Source organism: Barbus barbus, assembly GCF_936440315.1.
Source record: "Barbus barbus genome assembly, chromosome: 49".
Taxonomy (NCBI): Eukaryota; Metazoa; Chordata; class Actinopteri; order Cypriniformes; family Cyprinidae; genus Barbus; species Barbus barbus.
Genome location: NC_136727.1, coordinates 15,446,677 through 15,452,855, shown reverse-complemented (window position 1 = coordinate 15,452,855; position 6,179 = coordinate 15,446,677).

Genomic DNA, 6,179 nt, shown 5'->3' with positions numbered 1-6,179 from the left:
CCCGAATACGCGCTCGCGACCGCTCGCACCTCATGTTTGCAGCTGAAAGCAAATCATCATAATTGATGGACAGCTATGCACGTGAAAAGACATAAGCAATCCGGCGCCGAGAAAAGAAAAAAAGATGAAGCCCGTGGACCACTTTTAGGTAGCCTACATTTATAATCCTGTGAAACTTTTTTGGCTGTTGACATTAATAACGTGTTTTAATGTCGGTAGTAATTTAACCACCAACAACGCATCTTCTCTGAGTTTCCATGTTCCCTTACAAAATGGTTTTACTACGAATAAAATGGTTTTATTAAGAATAAAACCAAAAATCATGGTTCTTGTATCCATGGATGGTAACCACAAATTAACCATGGTTTTGTTACTTCAAATACAAAGAAGTATTAAGATAATATTTTTTTGTGGTTATAAAAACAGATCTAAGCCAACAACTGCCTTTAAAATTACTTAAAATGCATTATATAAAAACTATGAGGCAATAATGATTGGTTAATTATAATTATATGGTTTCATTGAAAAACACTGTTAAAATACTTAATGTAATACAAAATAAACAATTTAGATATTTACATTACATATTGTTACAAATGCCTGTAAAGGGAGCCAAAGGCCTGGTAATACACTTACAGAATGATCAAGTCCTTTAAAACTGACCTAACATTTAGGCTAATTCAAATATTCACTTAATCTTTCATTTTTGGCCACGTTTTCGTGATAGAAATGCTTCAGCCTCTAACTTCAAAACATGTGGACATCACAACCCTTACAAAACTTAACCATGGTTTTATCGTAGTAAAACTGCTAAATTTTCTTTTGTGTGATTTCTGAATGCTTAAGACTATAACAATTGTATAAATACAATAATAGCCATAACTGTCTAGAGCTACAGTTGTAATACTGTCATTTTAATACTTTTATATTTTATTAAAGTTCTATTTTGACCCCTATAGTGGGTGTTTTTTGTTGTTGCTGTTTTTGTTGTTTTTTACATCGCTAACATTTGGGGGAGGGGGCACAACAATACAATTCTGCTTAGGGCACCCATTTGGCCAGCAGCGGCCCTGTCCAACACATGCACAGCTACATACAGGCTACTAAATAGAACTATTAATATACTTTAAAGGCAGAAGCGTTTCTTTAGCATAATGGTTTTCTGCTTTTTAGGATTTGGGTTTTTGGCCATTAGTTTGAGTTACCAGTGTAGATATGCGCCATTAATTTGCCTGTTGCACAATGGTGTATCTGAAATGCGTGAATGACAGCGATTTGCATCTAATAAAAGGCTCACTTTGAATAACAAAATAAAGTTTGGACAAAAAGTAATTTATCTTTAAATGTGTGACACGCCAATCTTTTACACAATGCAGTGTTTATTTGGACTTGAAGTATTTTCTTTATTATTATTATTTTATTAATAAAGGGATAGAACACTAAAAAATGTAAATAATTTACTCTCATGCCATCCCCAGATGTAGACTGACCTTAGGAGGAGGGTGTTTTCTTCTAAATAAATAAAGTAATTAAGATCTGGGATGGCATGAGTTTGAGTAAATTATTTTAATTTTAATTTTGGGGTGGACTATCCATTTAAAAAAGCTTATATTTTCATAATTACGACTACACTTTTATTTAAACTAGTTGCTAAAGCCTAGACGTGCATTTGTCAGGTCTGCCAAGTAGGAAAATTATATGACCTGCCTGACCCAACATGTTTCTTGTCATTTTTGGTTTTTGCAAAACATTGTGCATTACCATGTCCATAACTCCTTTTCCCCTTGAAAATGCAAATATATCATGTCAAACTCAACATCTGAGATAATATATAAGTCATAACCAGACATTACTGAGAACCAGATCTGGATCATTAATGGGATGATGATGGATCACTTCATGCTGCTGCTCATATTTCTTTCAGGTAAGAGATTATTACAGATTAACTTTCAGAAAAATAGATGTGGGCAGGTGTTTTTTTTTTTTTTTTTTTAATCTATACTTTTATACAGTGACCCCCCTATCCAGACCTTCAGCAGTCTCTATCACTACAACAAAAATCTCTCTCTCTATTTATTTGAATTTATAATTTTATTAATTACTAATACATTATATTAGTGCTGTCAATCGATTAAAAATTTATTTATTGCACTTTTTTTGTTTTCTGAAATTAATCGTGATTAATTGTGCTTAATCCCACCTAACATTAAAATTTTAAAATATACTTTCACATTGTTATAATTTCACATTCAATCTTCAAATTGAATGCACAAACACAAAGACCGTATATTTTTAATATTTGTTTAAAGGCATCTTTTTTTAATGACTGAAGTCTAGTATCACTGATACCAATACTACTGATGTCTCTATAACCCCCCCATTATTTAACCATTGACTATAGCCATTCAGCATTACAGTATAATTGAGAGCTGTCATTTTTAACATTTATTACACTTTAAAAAATAACAAGTAATTTAAGTGAACTTAAAACAATCTTCACATAAACCCATTATAATGTCATATTTAGCTACTTTTTAGCTATATTTACTACTTGCTGAAGGGCTTCAGACTTAGTTCTTCAGAAGGGCTTCAGCAAGTAGTAAACATGCAGAAATAGAAACAAGTTATCAAACTCTAAATTAAATATAGACTAATCCTTAAAGCTATGAAAGTTATTGATTTCCTCTTTTTTGTTCTTTGATTAACAGACATCACAGCAACTGGGTTATTAGGATATTTGGCTGCTATTACTTTAAAGGTTTACTCCACCCCAAAATGAAAATTTTGTCATTATTCACTTACCCCCATGTCGTTCCAAACCCGTAAAAGCTTTGTTCGTCTTTGGAACACAATTTAAGATATTTTGGATGAAACCCGGAAGGTTTGTGACTGTTCCATTGACTGCCAAGTATATGACACTCAAGGCCCAGAAAAGTATGAAAGACATAGTCAGAATAGTCCATCTGTCATCAGTGGTTCAATCTGAATTTAATGAAGTGACGAGAACACTTTATTCAACAATTTGTCTCCTCTGCATCAGCGTAGCACCATTTTGGAGAATATCTGCTGGAATCAAGCAGCGTACACTGTTCTGTGTCAGCCGCACCGCACGGATACGTCTTCTACGTTTGTTTATGCTTTGATTTAAATGAAAACAGCGTATCCGGTATGTGGCTGACACGCACTGCAAAAAAGGTACAACACAAACAAATAAACACACTGCAAATACTCACAGCACAACCAAATAAAGAAACGTGCTTCAAAAACAGAAACTCGCTGCAAGTACTCACAACACAAACAAATAAAGAAATGTGCTGCAAAAACAGAAAGATGCTGCAAATGTTCGCAAGACAAACAAAGAAATGTGCAAGTAGCACAGATCACAACAAAATTACCCCAACAAAATGAAAATTAACCTTTTTTTTTTGGTGTATTGATTACCATTTGTATAACCACAGTTGTACATAGGGGTGGGCGATATGGGAAAAATATATCTCAATTTTTTTTAGAAATATCACGATTCACGATTTTATCATGATTCTTTGTCATGTTGGTTTTACTGTTTTGGTTTTACAAGTTGTCTGAGCATTACAGCCAAACTAGAAAGACAAAGCCTTTCAAGGTAACAAAAAAAAAAAAAAAAAAGACATGGCAGATATTTAGGCCAAAGTGGGCGAAGATAAAAATCTTTGTCATCATTTTATCTTTCTTATTAAAAAATAAGAACAAAGATACACATTACAAATACACATAATATACAAATAAAACAAACAGTGCTTTATTTTCAGGTACAATAGGTGTATTTAGCAGGAGCAGTCAATGAAATTGAATGAACAAATATAAAAATAAAACACTAGATAGACTGATTCCTAAAGCAACTGTATTAAAGTTTTTCAGTCAAGAATAGCGAGTGATTTTTCTCTTTGCGTTTTGTTTTTTTGTTAACGTTAAATGAATAGTTCCCCCCAAAACTAAGTCATCTGTCTGTCAATTCTGTCATAATGTTTTATTTTTATACCATCATTTACTCAAAAGTTGTTTTAAACCTGAATGAGTTTATTTCTTCTGCTGAACATAAATGCTATTTTGAAGAAGGTGGAAAACCAAACAGTTGCTGGTCCACAGTGACTTCCATAGGATTTTTCTTTCCTTCTATCAAAGTCAGTGTAGACCAGCAACTGTTTGGTTACCCTCATTCTTCAAAATATCTTATTTTGGGTTCAGCACAATAAATTAATAGAGGTTTGGGACAACATGTGAGTGAGTAAATAATGACAGAAATTAAATTTTAGGGTGAACTATCCCTTTAATGACAGTCGACAGCATGTTTAGTGTCCTGTCCCTTTAAGAGCTGCATGCATCTAATATACAGGCACGCATCTGTTTCTCTCTTAACTATTTACTTTTATTTTAGAGATAACCAACTGAGTTTGTATGTAAACCTTGTGTGTTTTGACAGTATTAGCGCAAAAGATAAGTTAGTTGAGTAATCAGGCGCCGTAAGACAGGCTTTTTAGTGTCTGTGCTTGAGGTGTATGCGCTCAGAAAAAGCGCACGTCAGACCAGCGCGCGAATGAAACATTTAACCAGCAAGGCTTGTGTGCAAATAATGTACTTTTGCGATCGCGAATAAGTGCAGTGTCCTGTCAGAGTAACTCTACTGCTATATGTTGTGTTGTACAGTACATAGAGACGTAGGCACCAGAACTGTATTTGACATAATGTGTGCTGTAGCACGATACTACGATATTTCTTCAAAAGCAGATCGTGGAGACATTTTTATCGTCCACGATCAAAAATCGTCATATCGCACACCCCTAGTTGTACAAATACCATGGTTAAGCTATGGTTAGTGTAGTAAATCCATGGCTAATTTGTTCATGGTTACGGTTTAATAGTAACCCTTTTTTACATATATGATAAAAGTATTTATTTATCAGAATCAGAATGAGCTTTATTGGCCAAGTATGTTTACACATACAAGGAATTTGTTGTAGTGACAGAAGCTCCACAGTGCAACAGAAAGACAGCAACAGGACATGACACAGATAAAAGAATAATATACAAATATCCAAATAGGCAATGTACAAAGCAGCAAAAACACAATATATAATATAGACAACTATGTACAAACCCGATTCCAAAAAAGTTGGGACACTGTACAAATTACGAATAAAAAAGGAATGCAATAATTTACAAATCTCATAAACTTATATTTTATTCACAATAGAATATAGATATCATATCAAATGTTGAAAGTGAGACATTTTGAAATGTCATGACAAATATTGGCTCATTTTGGATTTCATGAGAGCTACACATTCCAAAAAAGTTGGGACAGGTAGCAATAAGAGGCCGGAAAAGTTAAGGGACAGCTGGAGGACCAATTTGCAACTTATTAGGTCAATTGGCAACATGATTGTGTATAAAAAGAGCCTCTCAGAGTGGCAGTGTCTCTCAGAAGTCAAGATGGCAAGAGGATCACCAATTCCCCCAATGCTGCGGCGAAAGATAGTGGAGCAATATCAGAAAGGAGTTTCTCAGAGAAAAATTGCAAAAAGTTTGAAGTTATCATCAAAGTTATCATTACAGTGCATAATATCATCCAAAGATTCAGAGAATCTGGATCACATACAGGAATGCTACTGTAATGGAAATCACAACATGGGCTCAGGAATACTTCCAGAAAACATTGTCGGTGAACACAATCCACCGTGCCATTCGCCATTGCCGGTCTATAGGTCAAAAAAGAAGCCATATCTAAACATGATCCAGAAGCGCAGGTGTTTTCTCTGGGCCAAGGCTTATTTAAAATGGACTGTGGCAAATTGGAAAACTGTTCTGTGGTCAGACGAATCAAAATTTGAAGTTCTTTTTGGAAAATTGGGACGCCATGTCATCCGGACTAAAGAGGACAAGGACAACCCAAGTTGTTATCAGCGCTCAGTTCAGAAGCCTGCATCTCTGATGGTATGGGGTTGCATGAGTGCGTGTGGCATGGGCAGCTTACACATCTGGAAAGGCACCATCAATGCTGAAAGGTATATCCAAGTTCTAGAACAACATATGCTCCCATCCAGACGTTGTCTCTTTCAGGGAAGACCTTGAATTTTCCAACATGACAATGCCAGACCACATACTGCATCAATTACAACATCATGGCTGCGTAGAAGGAGGAT